At 42.7% G+C, this 16,197-nt stretch overlaps 2 long non-coding RNA genes across 2 annotated transcripts in view; one reads left to right on the plus strand and one right to left on the minus strand.

The window, feature by feature from the left end:
• The first annotated feature begins 4,536 nt into the window (after positions 1 to 4,536).
• Positions 4,537 to 16,197, plus strand: part of LOC139999189 (uncharacterized) — a 60,748-nt gene continuing 49,087 nt past the window's right edge. Inside the window, exon 1 of the long non-coding RNA XR_011804403.1 lies at positions 4,537 to 6,555. This is a non-coding gene — a long non-coding RNA (uncharacterized lncRNA). The remainder of the gene's footprint in view (positions 6,556 to 16,197) is intronic.
• On the minus strand, positions 6,549 to 14,288 carry LOC119713338 (uncharacterized). The gene is made up of 3 exons (XR_005260479.2): positions 13,914 to 14,288; positions 12,158 to 13,301; positions 6,549 to 11,827 (listed from the first exon to the last, which is right to left on the minus strand). It is a non-coding gene; the product is annotated as an uncharacterized lncRNA (long non-coding RNA).

Consider the following 16,197-nt stretch of genomic DNA (forward strand, 5'->3'; position numbering starts at 1 on the left):
AGATAGAAGTGTGTTAAAAATCCAAGCCTTTCTGTAGTCCCTCGTCCAGGGCTGTTACAATAAGGCTTGTTTTCTCCTCGTTAAAACAATCATTTACTCTTTATGTTCAGGAAGATAAATGTTCTCAAGGCAGAGAATGATATCAGCATAGATAAATTACAAAGGCCACCAGCCAAATTCATGCTACTGTGAGGAACGCATCATAAATCGTTGCAGCAGACACGTCTCCTCTAGAAGCAATGTTAGCGTGCACCTGCTCACTGCATGAGCCCAGTCCCTTGCATGTTCTGTTCCTGCAAAGAATTGGAATAATCTATGTAGGAATCTGCGAACAGCAGTCAGGACTGGTGCCCTGCTCAGGAAAGCGCTTAATCACTTCTTTAATTCATGCTCTACCCCAAAAATACTTAAGGACACAAACTTCAGTTCAAGCCCCTTATATGTAGTACTCATGCGCCTGAAACATTATTCCACCATTTGCATCTTTTCTGCTTTATGTGTGCACTTTGCCTGCCAGTGTTCAAACCTATGGCAGAGTTTTCAAAGCATTTTTAAAGGTAGAAGCAAATGGTGGAATAAGGGATGTCTTTTGAGTGCCTTGGCTTATAGAGCACACTTTCATCTGCGAGTGCCCTGTGGTATCTGGCAGTGCAGCATGCTTTCCAGTACGCCTCATTGCACAAACCCTCCTTGCTGCCCCATAACAACCACCAACTGTCCCAAACTGCTGACCTATTAACCAAACAAACTCTGCTAAATATTGCCATGTGTAAGTGTCCTACTATTTTTCTAATTGCTAAAAACATGTCCTTCCTGCATTCAATAGCCTCTAGAAGAGATTGTTAACAGCTGGGTATTTAGCACAATAGAGGCTTTAAACTTAAAGGAACATTGTCCAGGGTAGCCAGTGAATTTGGCCATATGTATTTCTTTATAGATGGTTCTTTTCATGCTATCCATGTTACATTTGAAGCTGTAAATCAATGACTCTCAGGAGGATTAAGTCAGTAGACAGCGTAGTTCATTATACAAAGAATAGACCTGAGAGAAGATGGATGTAGCCTCAGACAGGTGAAGAGGGACTTGGATTTAGACTGCTTTTTGACGGATGCACAGCCTTCTTCTACTGGGGGAAGGGGGGAGAGAACACAAAACCTATCCTGGCATTTTCTAATGTGGTTTTATGAGATAGCTGAGAACCTTACAAACAAAAATGTCCCAATCATTCCCAGCTATTTAGGGACCAGTGTGTGAAGAGCAGTCCAGACTGTGTTTTGCCTGTGGCTTCAGTGGGAGGGAGTCCATCTTACTTATGGCTGTAATAATTTCAAAAAAAAAATTTTATTTTCCACCACTAATTGCGAGAGGCTTTTACCTCCTGCTTTTTGCTTGCCTTGGAGGATAAGTCATTTTTATTCTTGTTTCTAGACAGTTTCAATTCATGCAGTTGTGAACTGGTTTGCTGTTACAGCACTTGTATTTTAAGCATGAAAAACAGATGTCTAGACCCAGTACTGTTGGGGAGAGAAATTTCTTTGGTATTTGAACTATAAATACAGCAAATTTCCCCTCATGTTGTATTTAGTAAAGCTTTGTTTTTACAAAAATATCTCCATCTAAATCAAGCTATGTTTCTCTGTTTAGTCATACCAATGCTTTTCAGCCAGTACAGTCAATTGCATCAGTGGCAGTTTAGGTATTCCAAAATAAGATTATTATAAATCTGAGCTCTGTATTGCATCACTACAAAGCCTGTATGTCCCAGAACCCTAGGGCTAAGGTACATTTACAGAATAGAGATCTTTATATCAGTATCCCAGAGAGTTTTATGTGTGCTGTAAAGAATGATATTGTTAGGCTCAGGAATCAAGCTTTCACTGAAAGAAGTGACTTCTGTGACTCTCAGTGCCAGCCTTTCCCTTTCACTGCATCGCCACTGCAGCATCACAGTCAGTAGCTGCCTGATTGCATGGATGGTAAGAAGTCTCAGATAGAAGAACACTGGAAACACCTCGCAATGCAGGCAGCAGGAGCCTGCAGCTGGGATGCAGCACAGGGGAGGCAGGGACCTGCACCAGGACCCCAGCTCTGTGAGGAGCTGCCCAGCCTGAAATGCAGAGCTGACAGGGGGACCTTTGATCCTCTGAACACACAAAGTGCAATTGATTCTTTTCACTTACAGGCATGACTGGTGTTACATTTCCTGAGCTGGACAAGGGTGGTCCAGATGTCCATGACAGATTTTTGCATAAGCACTTTACATTTTTGTTTTTCTAGCTGTTTGCTCTTCTTCTCTTGCTTAAAAAGGCTGTTCATACACAGGCACTGTCATTGAAATCATCACCCTAAAAAAGGAGTTGCATCAGCCTTTAGCCTGCAATAGTGCATTAGGTGTCCAGTTGCTAATGAGGAAAGTAGACAAAATTGTGAAGACAGAAAAATAGAACTGTGGATTCTGGGTCATGTTCTTGGAAAGAAAACCACTGCTGTAAGTCTCTCAAGCAGAAACAGCAATGGGCTTTCAGCCGTGCTCATATCTGGATGTCCCAGTAAGTGTTTGTGCACAAGTCAGTGTATGTGGAAATTAGCATTTACTGCCATGCATAATGCAACTGTAAGGAAACAGCCACCCTCTACGATCTTTTTAAGCTTGGAGAATGTAAATGTTTCTTAATCCTTTTAGCTAGGTCTTTCTGAAGGTGTAAAGTTCACGCTTCTCATTAAATAAATAAATGTTGCCGGGAATGTAGGAGTACACTCCCTTTAAAAATATCGTTCTTTATGCTGGCAGTGCCACCTTACTCGATGCATCATTTCTCTCAGTAGTTATGTATTTCCTTCTGGAATTTTTGCACAATTGTTTCTTATTATTCCTCTTTGTAAGGCCTTTAAGTACAGCACAACAGAATATGATGGCCTTGATAAATCTCTCTGTTGAGCCTTTGAGATAAAAGGTTTCTAATACAAAAATATTTACCTTTCTAGGCAACTCCAGTACAGGGACTCTCAGGGTCACAAGCAGGTTAACATCAGATATTTGTAGTAGTAGACAATACATTAATGCAGATTGTAAATACTATTAGAATTTGAATAAATACTATTAGAATTTTGCAGGTTATAACATTTGAATCCCATCTTTCCTTTTACATAGAAGGAAACACAAAATGCAGAGTGTAAAAATATTTGTCCACCTTACAGCCATGCCCAAGCCAAGGTCTACTGAGTTCGGTGGGAAGTCTGCTTCAGTCCTTCATGGAAGACCACAGCTTCACTGAGCTGTGGTCACCCCTGTATGTATGCAAGACACTTGTTTCTCTGATAATAAAAGTAAGCTAAAACAGTTTCTGAGCCACTTCTGGAATAGCAAGTGTAAGTTTTCATTCTCTTATTTCTTGATTAATGCATTGAACATCAACCTTTCTGTCCACTTCTAAACTTTAATCAAGGAGAAATGACCCCCCAATGGGTATTTTAGTCTTGTTTCTATATTTTTAAAGGAAATTAAATGTTAATTGCTGCTAGGTAAATTCATCTAAAACAATGATTTTCAATCCAACCCACAAACAGTAAGAAAATAAAGATAATTGTGTGGCATTTCCTGCTGAATAAAGAGAGCAAGGACTTTTTTTTTTTTTTTCCCAAATAATATTTTTAAAATAAAGTATTTTTAAAGATTACTATTATTGTATATTTTTAAATGTCTGTCACTTTCAAATGGCCAGCTAAGCAGACTGCAGTAATTGTTAGGAAAATATTTCTCTCCCTGTCTCAGAGGTGACTGTTTAAGAACTATGACTTTGTTTAAGGAGAGATTAAAAGGTAACAAGAAATTGCCATTCTGTGTTCAAAAGCAATCTGAAAATATAAATCCCAGCTGTACTAGTGGATGCAGTATGTAATATCCATGCTGCTACAGTGTGTACAGCTTGAGCCCATTGAAGAAAATAATCACACAGTGGTTATAGCACAGCCTGTTATCAACTTGCATGGCAAGACCAACTCTTCGGGCATCTCACCATTTGTACTTGCCCTTTCATTATATGTTGGGACTGGTCTTCAAATATTCTGACTATACCATCCCAGGAAGCTGGGAATTTCAAAAGATGTTGCAAGCTGGCTAGCCTGAAATCAAGGCAACCCAAAACACACAAATTGGGATGCACACATCTGGATTTCCAGCAGCACTACCCACAACTATCCAGATTTTAGGACTGAACTCTTGTATTGCCAAAGCTGTAAACCTTAAAAATGGCTTTGGAGTAAAATTTCTGTAAGATTTACCACTAAAAACAGCTCTGTAAGCAGCAAGAAAAATGCCCATGGTTTCAAATATTATTTTTTGATCTTCTTGATAAAAGAATTGACATTATTCTATGAAGCAAAAAAATCACAATGTCTTCTACATCAAATACAATCATAAGAACAAGAAGAAAGAAAGAAAGAAAGAAAGAAAGAAAGAAAGAAAGAAAGAAAGAAAGAAAGAAAGAAAGAAAGAAAGAAAGAAAGAAAAAAGAAAAATGTCTTTATTATATAATCTACACATTAACAGGTGGAAAAACAGCAACATAGTTTAGCTTTCGACACAGAAATGTCTTATTTGGAGCCAAGCAAATTCACTCTGGTGTTTAGTCTGAACAGTTGCCAATGTTCTGTCTGTAATGGGAATCCAGTGGAAACTTTGGGGGAGAAAGAATTAAAGATAAATGCCACTTTTAGTGCAGCAGCTTTGTCTAATTACATTCCAAAGGGGTTAGCAGAGCTCAGTCATAGGGACAGGTTTCAGAGCAGTAGTAGCATTGCCCGAGGGACTGCATTGGTTTGCATTTGGGAGAGTCTGCCTGAGTACAAGGGTGACCAGAGTAGCGTGTCCATTTACCAGATAAGAGAGAAATGACAGCTATCAGTTACATTTTTAGAGTTCAGGTTCTCATTTTTAGAGTTCATCCCATCATGCAGTCCTTGACTGATGCTGATGTGCATTTCTCTCTGTCTCTGGAAATGATCAGAGAACCCACCCACTATGGTTCTGAAAGGTTCTTACTTTGAGGAAACATTGGATTTCAATAAATGTTTCCTAGGACTAAAGAAAATTGTTCATAGGCAAGTTAAATGTGCAGGAAGGGCTTGTGAGAGAGGAGGATAGGTTTGCATTGGATCAATATACACATTTAAAAAAAAAAAAAAAAGGTGACAAAATTAATATTTTTTTCTAAATTTCCCAGATTTTTTTTTTTTTAAATGAATAAGAAAGCTTGAGATGTTCAAAGGAGACACGGAGCTAAGCTGCTTGTGTCACTGAAATTTAATGATATATGTACTCCTTAGGCTCTTTTAAAATCTCTGCTTTAATGTGTTCCTTCATGCTAGGCTAGCAAGCTTGATTCCAAGTAATAATTAAAAGCCTTCTAATCCCAAGAAAAATTAGATTCAACCAGAGTTCCCCTTTATAATTATTATACTACTACTACTAAAATTGAAGCCTCCTTACAGAAATTACTTTCTATTTTTTTATTGCTAAGGTTATGCACTCAACACACTGTCTCACTGAATCAAAAGCTGCTAAGTGGGGTAAATATAATGTTAAACATGCTAACAATAAGGTTTTCTGTCTAATCAATCTCTCTGTTACTGCAGCAAATGTAATTATTTTAATGGAGTGCCAAGATAAGTAAGAAACTGAAAGTAATCTGAAAATTTCTCTAACTGCCTGTTAATGGTGAACTTTCCTTCATTTTCTCCTTTGAAAACATTCCAAGAGTGTTCAGAACTTGAGTGAAATATCTCCTTAAATATTACCTAAGAATGACTTTTGTGTTGGCTGGTTTGAATGAAAAGGATTTATAAAAAATACTTCTAAAAATTGCTGCCGTCTTTCCTTTGCAAAGATCTTGAAAAAATCTGGAACTTTCTTCTCCTCTGTTTGCATTGATAGATAAGTTGTTGGGTTTCTGGAGACCGAACAGACATTGATCTTTTTACGTTTGGTATAAAACTAGAAAAAAAAAATAGGAAAATATGTAAAAATACGTGAGGGGAAAAGTATAGAAGAAATCATTTGGGGAGTAAAACAGCAATGAGATAAAATGCTTCTGATACCCAAGTTCCACGACCGTTTCTTTTTTCTCTCCTCATGACCAGTATTCCCCTCTGGTTGTGGTTTGCTGCTCACATACCCACAGAGAGGTGACTGCAGGAAGAAAGTCAAGGTGGAGAGGTTTTCAAGCCCAGATTTAAATTGCTTGGAAATGCTTTTTGAACAGCTCCATCTTGTTTGGAAATGGGCCTCAGCGCGACTGCCGTGTTGCCGTGACAAACAGCAAGAAATCCTCTCACGCCGTTTGTGCTTCTAGATGTGGGCCACGCTGCGCTGCCCGCCGAGAGGCCTCGTGCCAACCTCAGCTGGAAAACACATCAAGGTTTTGCCGGCAGATCGCTGAAATCCATCAAAGACCAAAGTTACCAGGCAGTAGCATCCCTGCCAGAGCCCTGTGCCGTGGCAGCGCTCAGGGCGCTTGCAGTCACCACCTTCTTCCTCGCCCGGGACACCAAGGCACGGTAAGCCATTGTGAAACGTTGTTGTTGCAGCCTGTGGCCTGGCTGCAGCGCTGCTATTGCTGTTTGTCCCTCAGGAGACAGATCCCTCCTGAGCTCCTGTCTCTAATGCTTTAAATTGTAAAGCCTGCGTGCTTCCAGAGCTTAGCCCAGGCTTTGAGACATATTGGCCATGACAAGAGCAGGCCTCAGCACAAAGCCTCCAGAACGTGCCCATTGAGGCAGGAGTGGGGGCCCTCCTAGGAAGTGACAGAGTGCCAGCAACTGGAAGAAAATAGGCCAGGACAGCTCTCCTGTGTCCTCTTTGCTCTTATCTGTCACACTGCTCAAATATGTTTTCAATGTGCAGGCCTTAGAACAGCTGCGGCCTACAGAGCCCAGCCATGTGAACGGTTTCCAGAGCTCTGCCTCTCACAGCTTCTTCCTTGGAGTTTGTTTTCTTAAAGAGGAAGAATTTCCCTGTGGAGAGTAATTTCATTGCATTTCTTTGTGAAGAGTTTTTTCACCTGTGGTTTGCAGTAAATTGAGAGTCCAGGAAATAAAAACACCATAAACTGGTGTTGAGGATATTCTTGATGTAGCATGAGCAGGATAAGAACCAAGGCCGATAAGCCACCACTGAGGGAAATTCTGCTGTATGTGCTTTTATGTGGAACTAGTAAATAACAGAGTGTTCAAATACATTGTTCAATATCACCTAAGGAAGAAAAAAATATAAGTAGAAAAGAGGGAAGTGTAGGTGCTCCAGCACCTGGCTGTAAGGCAAGAGGAAGCCAGGCTTTGCTGTGATGTTGGGAAAAGCCAGGTTTGAATCTCCTGCTGTTTCAGTGTAGCTGCGATATAGGCACCAAGCAGCCACCATCACACAGAAGCAGATACTCAGTAGATACTCAGTAATGTGCCCTAAGTTACTGACCATCTCTGTTTCTTAGTGCTTTTCTTTCATAGAGCCAAGTGAAGCATAGTCTCAGCTGAGGCAGAACTTCTCTACTTCCCTGAATATATAGCCAGAATATAGCATTTCATGCGGTATGGAAAAACAAGTAATGCCCACTGCACGTCTCAGTGGTGGGCTGGAGAATATCCCAGACACTAACATGGGACTTTTAATCTTCATGCAGTAAACATGTTTTCCCCTAAAGATAGCTTAGTCTACCAAATGACCCTGGTTATTGAAATCATCCACTGACTTCTTAATAAGCATTCTGTTCCAATTTATGTGTACAGAATAGAGAAGGATTGAGAAGGATTTCCTGTTGTTGTTGTTGATGTTGTTTTCCACACCAGAAGAATTTAAATAATCAGTATTTTAAACTAAACTTAAAATTCAAAGAACTCTACTTGTGAATGTCCTTTAGCTGAAACAGCCTTTCAGCTGCTGTAAACAGTGCAAAGGGCTTGGATATAACTCCTTGGCTCTTTGCAATGCTTCTCTTTTTATCTACCCCTTACAGAGATGCAATTTTAAAGAAGATTTTAAGCACTCCCCAAAGACCGAATACCTTTAAAGGGCACTGAAAATTGCTGCCTCTGTCAGGTTCAGGCCTATCTTGATAACAAAGCTCTGTTCCTGCTTTGCATCCATAACTGCCTGTGCATCCATCCTCTCCTTTACTGTCTTGTCTATGTACATATAAGGATCCTTGGCGCAGGAATGGCTTCTAGTTCTAAGTCCATGAAATCCTTAGCATAGCAGAGACCCTGTTCTCCTATAATTCTTTATCATAAGAATACTGAGCAAAGTAACTGCTGATGTCAGTGCTGAACTGGATGAACTTGGGCAGCTCCGTACCTGGTTACCCAGCCCGAGCACGCACGCACGCATGCACGCGCACACACACACACACACCATAGAGCTTCAAAAAATCAGTATGACCCAATAAAACTTTTTGCAGGCACTTTGTTAATTGAAATTGTAACTTGTGCTGTCTTGGGGGATAGTCATCAGCAGGAGAGATGATGAGAATATTTAACAGGAACTTTGAACTGTCCTTAATAGTGGTAGTATTTGAAGGCTGAAGCAACAAAATGCTCTCTGTCTTTTGACATACTGAAGAGTAAGAAAATGGAAGGGACGGCAAAAAGAGTTAGTAATTGCAAAAGAATCGTTTCCAATTATCTCAAGCACTTACTTTTCCTCTTTGGCATGTTTAGCCAGGTCAGAATTTCAGGTAGGTGCCCTCCAGTGACAGCTACTATTATTTGCTGAATTTTATAATGTAAAAGTCATTCTTTTGCATTAGTGTGTAATGTGTTTGTGTACACATTTATGGAAGCTGAAAATAAAAGTGGATTCCAATGATGAAATCTTAACCCAAACTGCTCTAGTACTCTAATATTATCCAATTATAGGAAAAGCAATGTTTAATTTGGAAAGAGGAGGTACCAGTTATATGATGAATTATGGGGATCTAATTACAGGGCAAGATTCTTGTTAAAAATGGTATTACATAATGTGTGAGTAAAAGTTCTTAGGATTTAATAAACTGGTCTTCCTGCATTTTTCAGTTCTTTTTATTGAGAAAGGTGATCTCTTTGCTTCATGGACACAAGACCAGGGAGTTAGGAACTGGAAATAAAAAGGGGAAGACAAGCAAGTGGAATGGCAGGGGAGCCACTGTCTTATTACATAAACCACAGGGGAAAAAAAAAAAAAAGTGCAATTGCACTAGCCCTGCTCTATTTGCAAGAACATGCTTCGTTCCTAGAAACTTTCCATTCGTGTATCAGTTAATCCACTGAGCAAACCACCTACCAATAAACAGTACAGCTTTTGTGGCAAGAATATTCTGGCCCAAGTGTTATCTGTCCTGTAGAAACCTCTGAGCAGGCTGCTTTGCTTCCCCTCTGCTTCTGTGGATGGAGCCAGGGGGTAACAGCATGTCACTGCCAGTCCACTTTGCTTAGGTGTGCCAACACCAACAGAATCAACACGAGCTAGAAATGTAACTTTTAACTATCTTACACTGCACTTACTGCTTCTTGCAGAGCTTTCTTGGGCTAACAGCAAGCCTTAAAGGGATGTGCCAAAGTCAGTGCAAGCTGTAAGCTCCCCATGCTGTGAAGAATCAAATACTCTTTTTAAAATGCAGCCCTCACAGGTCTGCATGACAGAGATAGGAGAAGACAGTGCAGTGCAGTGTTTGTGTCAGCTATGACAGAAGTGTGATAAATGTGCTGTCAGAGTCCTACAGCTCTATCTGTTTGCTGTCTGGTGGTTGCATGATTCAAGATCAGTTTATGAGTTTCTTCTGGAACCAGATGGTTGCAAGGCAACAAAACAAATGCCAGCTACATATAAATGTCAAATGTTCAAACCATTACATGTCAACATACACAGGGTGTGCAGCCAGCAGTGCTGCAGAGCACAAAGCTAGAGTAGAGAGAGGCAGTGGTCTCTTTTAACCAAAGAAATGCAGAATTTGGGAAAACTCTGACTCCAGTGGAAATACTTGCAAAAATAAATCACCTCCTTATAACAAAAATATGACCAGGTCTCCATGTCATGAGATAGCCTGCAGTATATGGCATGAAAGTGAGTTCTGTCAGATTTAATTACTTTTTTTCTTGCAGCTTTAAAAGGAACTGGCTTCAAAATGAAGACAGTTCCTTATTAAAACCTAAATATAAAAGATGAGATTACTAATCATGAGGAATTTACCAACAGAGACAGCATCTAATCCTGTGCAATATCCTGTGCAATACTTCAGTATCTGTGATATCTGCGGCATTCCAGAGAATTATTTTTTGGCATTAATTAGTCTTCTTAATTAGCCTAGTCAGACAGAATCTAACTGCAAGGCCTTTGTGGCTTTGGAGAGCACACTTCATCACACTTCATGCTTTATTCCAGATCAAAGCATTCTGCCTAGTAGTTGTGCCATTTAATGCTAATCTTGATCCTGTAGTTTCTGTATGTTCTGGTAGACATGAATGTGATTTTATAATGAATTTTTCAAAATCTTCCCAAACAAATTCAGCAATAAAAGGATTTCCCCACTATCAGAAATAAGACACTCAAATGCCTTGTGATGAGTACAACCTTTTATAACAAGGGCTGGATGTATTTTCTTTTGAGCTGCACTTCATTCATTTGCTAGAAATCCAGGAAACATTTGAATTGAGTTAGTACCAAACAGCGCAAAGGATGAAATGTGGTTATCATCATGTCATGCACAAGGCAGAGACTCATGCAGAATCCACTCCCTCCAGAATGTTCCCATCAATATTATGGGTGTGAGAAGGAGCCTGCAGCCATCTGGCCTTTATTAGCTGTGTTTTCAAGCCTGATGTACATGAGGAAGAAGCCTAAGAGACAGTCTGTTACAGCCAAAGATTTTCACCAAATGCCCAGGCCCTGGATGAGTGATCCTAGGAAACTACCAGCTAATGAATATAACATGGCATTTTGCACCAGTGATGCCGTTGAGCTGATAAGTTATAAAATGTAGTTTGTGATCGTCTCTCTTTTTAAAATTAAGATAATTAAGATAAAATTAAGATGTACCGTCCATTTCAGAGCCTTTATCATCACTTTGTTTTTCTCTGCAAGATGTATCCAGAACAAATCTTTTGGTAAAATCTGTGTCATTCTAAAATTTGTTTCTCCCAAGTGGTTGCAAAATTGTTGTCCTTCCAACACACCAAGCTTTCTTGCCATCAGTTACAACTGCACAACAGTGTAATAGGATTATATCCCATGAGAGTCAGCAGCACACCGCTCTGGGCTCCTCTGCGAGCCTCTTGAGGTGAAGTGCTGCCTCATATGTGTGTGTTCAGCAGCCCAGACAGGGAGCTTAGTTCCCTTACGTGGCTGTGGGACTCCTCTGTTCCAAAAACTGCAAGCAGGATGGATCAAAATCCACATTAGCCTTGACCTTACAAGACCCCTGCATGCTAAATTCCTACTGACTTCAGTGTGCGGTTGGGTGTAGGATGTTGGCAAGACAGAGGCTGGGGTTTCACTGCAGGAAGCATTAAGGGACATCCCACTGTACGCCCCAAGAAGGCTTCCAGGCCTTAATGAGAGCCTGGCACGGTCTGGGTCAGTGGTTAGAGAGACTGTGGAGATTTATGTGGAGCCCTCAGAGAACAGGCAGTCACTCCATCACGGTTGTTCTCAGGGTTTGTTCTCTGCAGCAATTTGCACAGCATGTGGGGAAACGGCTACCAAATCCATCAGCTCCAGCCCCGGGCGGGGTGGCCGTGCCTCTGTAATTGCTGGCCTAAATGTGGTCCCGGCTCCACCCTGGACAAAGCATGATCTTGTGAAGTCCTGGGTCAGAAAATGACATTTTTTCTCAGAATTTTGGAAACTGCAGTTCTTACTAAAAAAAAAAAAAAAAAAAAAAAAACAAACAACTTTTTTTTTTTCTTGCAAGTAACATAAATCAGAACAAATCCAACTGAGACTGTTAAAACAAAGCTGCTCTTTTCTTCCCAAGCTGAAAAGTTTTGATGTGACTGAAATGAAATAGTAAAAACAGAACAACCTTTATTGACTATTTTAAATGAAATTTCACTGTAATCTCTGCAATTCTGCAAAAGGCTTCTGATTTGATTTCCCTTGCTGTTCCCAGAGCCTCGATGCATTAATATTTATTACCTGGATTTTCACAACAGGTAGACTGGGTTGCTCCCTCCTGTCGCTGAGCTCACTATAACTTTGAATTTCCTACCAGGGCTGTGCTCCCAGGCTGTTGGTGCCGGTTCCATGGTTAGAACAGGGAAGGGAAGAGCCAGGGTTTGGTTTTCAGTATGATTTGGGTTTGTCTTTTCCAGCTTCACATTCTTGGTTGCAGAATGGGAGACAGTGCAACTTCTTTCATCCAGATGTGAAATTTTGAGATGCTCAGCACCACTCGCCCTGGTGCAATGGGTTTTCTTCAAAAATGGATCCTGTGGGCCCACGAAGAGCACCCAGCAGGTGTGTGCTCTGACGTGCCCTTGCAGTGGTGCTGCAGCATCTCCCGAGGATCAGGGTGCAGACCATCATGTAAGCGTGGTGTCTTCTGCCAGCCAGAGGCTCAGAGCCATTTCAGGACACTGAGAGCAAAAAGAAGCTCCTGTGCTCCCCAGGAAGGGAGCTGTCCTTCTGGAACTTTGCTTTCTGTTTCTTCTTCCTCCAAGGACAAGTGGCACTCAGAAATGACCAGTGGTTTCCATAGGTGAGAATTTTTACTTTCAAAAATGATGAAGAAATGAGGTTAACAATGTTTCAGTTCTCAGAAATCTGGGACTATGCTGAGAATAGATCTTCTCCCCTGAAAACAGTAATGCAAACTGAAAGGCTCTCCACTGGAAACCGACATCGACAGGACTCTTGTGGGGACGGAGCTCTCCTCATCCCCCTGCTTCTTCCACAAGGTCAGAGCAGGGGCACGTGCAAGTGGGATGCCCAGGGGCAGTGGGAGGCTCTTTATCTCTCCTCTGTCTCCCACGACCACTGTGCTCCTGCTGATAAATCCTCCTCGCTTTGTCCTTGCGCTCAGTGAAAGGCTTTCCACGTTGCCAGCACAGTTAACTTTATCTCCGTTGCCGGTCTCCTTGTTCCTCTTCCCACACAAAACAAGCAGCCTGACAGCGGACAGCTCATCGGGGGAACAGCTAGAAGCCGTGCCTGCCAGCAGCCCGTGGCGTGCAAGAGCTGCCCCCCAAACCACACCAAACCACCTCCATTCACTACAGGGAAGATTTCTGATGCCCCAGACTGATACCTGAGACGAGACAGCACTCATATGCTTCATTATCTGTCAGAGAGAGATGGAAAACGGATGATAAGGAAAAGAGGTGGGGTTGGGAAGCGCTCTGTTGACATCGGTAGTGAAGAGGTGATGCGGAGGCTCCTGGGTGGCCCTGGGGAAGCTGCCAGCTGTGCCTCCTGGCTCCCCAGGAGGGGTGAAGCCTGCATGCCTGAGACCAAGCCATGCATTTGGGAAGGACCCAGGGCACCTCTGCACTCACTATAGCTGGGATGAAAGGTCTATTCACCAAAGTAGCTGAAGTCAGTTCTCATGGAGGCCCAGCCTGTTTCACTCTGCCAGGAAAAGACTGAAGAGAAACAACGGGGACTGGGATGGGGCCTGCTGTCCTGGCCTGCAAGCTGAGGATGCAGGGTCTGCTCCCTGTTGTAATACTGTAAAATCTTATCCATTAGTTTTGTCTCCTCAGGCCTTAGCCACCATCCTTACTGAAGGAGGAGCAAAATATCTTTCCGTCACAACATGAGGTCGCCCTATGGACAAGCCTGGGAAGCTCTGCTTTATCCCATTCCCCTCAAGTCTGGCAGATTCACATAAGTGCCCCATGGCCTGATAAAGTCAGCATTACAAGACAGCCACCACTGTGAGTCACGGGCTTACCTACTCGGTGCCAGGCCAGCGCCATGCCCAGGTGTCTCCACCACGGGTTCCCACAGGAGAGGCCCCTGGACATGCTCGCTGAGCGGGGCCTGGCGCAGCAGACGCCTGCTGACAGTAATTGTGCTCCCCGGGGGGAACAGGGCTGACTCACGCTCAAAGTTTTTGTTCAACGTCTGGGATGGGCAGAGTTTTGCTCTGAGTCACACACAGCCTGACAACTGGGAAGATGCTACTGCGGGCTTTGAGATGAACGCTGCGGAGTGAAAGATTTCATGTGGTTGTCGCAGGGCCTTTATGGAGATCATTTGCTCTCAGCACTACCAAAACCGCTACACTGCCGCAGCCGTTCCCATGGCACACTCCAGGAGCTGAGTTTTGCACAGGAAATGCTCCAAACACTCACTTAGCAATTGCAAGTAAATACATAATTGGAGCTAAACACTCAAAAGCCTGAGGAGCCAACATCACCGCCCTCCCAAGTTATACTTGCATGTAAAGATCCCAAGGAGGCCCTTGCTGTCCTTGTTAGGATCCCAGACGAAGACCAAACTGCTCTTTCTCTCTCCAAAGGCAGCAGCTGCTCAACTGATGCTAGCGGAGGAGCCGCTGCGGAGCTCGGCTGCTGAGGAGGACCCCAGCAGGCTGCCTCCGACTCGGGCCAAGAACAATATTACAGTACAATGTAGTGAGTTTGTTTTTCACAATGTTCTCCTAGCTTCCATGGGCTGGGCGCATGACTCAAAATTAATGGAATGCAATAACTAATTTCACTTGTCAAGCCAGCATTACCCTATCTCCTGCACTGGAAGTGGTGTTGCATCACAGTGGGTCTCGGTTTAGGGCGGAATCCTGGAGGAAATCGTGCATGGGGAAGTCATGGACAGGCCAAAGCTGGGAACAGATTCAGCATATCTAAGAGGGTTACTTTTACTGCTGATAGTCTCCTTCTAATTAAATGTAAGCCTGCCTAAGAAAATAGAAGTTGGGGTCAAGCTTTCTGGATGGAAAACCAAATGACAGGGCCACATGTCATGTTTCACAGAGGGGAGAAGCAGTGCAAGGGAGTAGAGATTGGCTGGGTCTCCACGCCTTTTGGATCAATTCTTCAAGTGCAGACACCCGAAGGATTTGGTGCTGGGTGAGCATGGGGGCAATGCAAAGCAGGGGTCTGCTCCCCAGCACTAGGTTTCCTTGCACTCCCTCCTTGCAAATCCCAAGCTGGCTCTCCATGTAGGGCACCTGGGCTCCAATGTGAGGTGGAGATGGAAACCTGAGCTCACAAAAAAGCAGAGACCTAATTTGATTCTTGGATCTCAGCAAAGATGCTGCAGATTTCCCATCCAGGGTGAAGCCAAGCACCTGTAGCACTGTGGAGAGCCACTACCTCAAGGAAGTATTGCTTCCCTCTGTGGGAGCACAGGTAGGGGCTGAAAGGGTTGGAGCTGCATGAGCCACTGTCGCAATTACTGGTGTTGCTGGATGAATATTTCCCTTAGTGCTGTGCTGAACTGTAATCTGTGGGGAAAGAAAAGGAAGGAAAGAGAGAGAGAGAGAGAGAGAGAGAGAGAGAGAGAGAGAGAGAGAGAGAGAAAGAAAGAAAGAAAGAAAGAAAGAAAGAAAGAAAGAAAGAAAGAAAGAAAGAAAGAAAGAAAGAAAGAAAGAAAGAAAGAAAGAAAGAGAAAGAAAGAAAGAAAATGAAAAAAAAAAGAGAAAGAAAACACTTAAGACATTAGATGCAGAGAAAGATTAGTCATAGGAATGAATTTAGTGCAGGTTCTCAGATGGAGGACATGGCTCGGTTCAAGCTGTACTGAATCACAGGCTCGAGGGCTCTGGGAACCCACCTTCAGAACGGCGTTCACAGCACATCTGTGATTTCTCTCTCTGCAGCATGTGCACCACTGCCGGAGAGCAGGTGAGGCACTGGCTTGTGTCACTTGCACACTCGACTCCTACCTTCAGGATGGATTTAGTCTTTTTCTTTTGGCCAAGTCAATCCTTCACTCCTAGGAAAGAAAATTATATTCCAGACAAACTTGGTTTTCCCTCCCTGTACTGCTGAAAATTACTTGCTTCAGGGGTGAAGAATCATGAAGCTCAGGCTTTGAAAATTTATTTTCTCTAAAGGAAACAATCTCACACCAGTGAGTTTTCTGCATGAATAATTGTTTGCATCCCTCATTTGGTGCACACCGAGTCAAACCTTTGGGCTCTGGCATCCTGGAGAGCCACCGAGAGCAGGAGACCAGGGCGATCTCTGGTGTCGAAACCACAGGCAGCGCTG

This window comes from Anas platyrhynchos, chromosome 21, assembly GCF_047663525.1.
Source record: "Anas platyrhynchos isolate ZD024472 breed Pekin duck chromosome 21, IASCAAS_PekinDuck_T2T, whole genome shotgun sequence".
Classification (NCBI taxonomy): domain Eukaryota; kingdom Metazoa; phylum Chordata; class Aves; order Anseriformes; family Anatidae; genus Anas; species Anas platyrhynchos.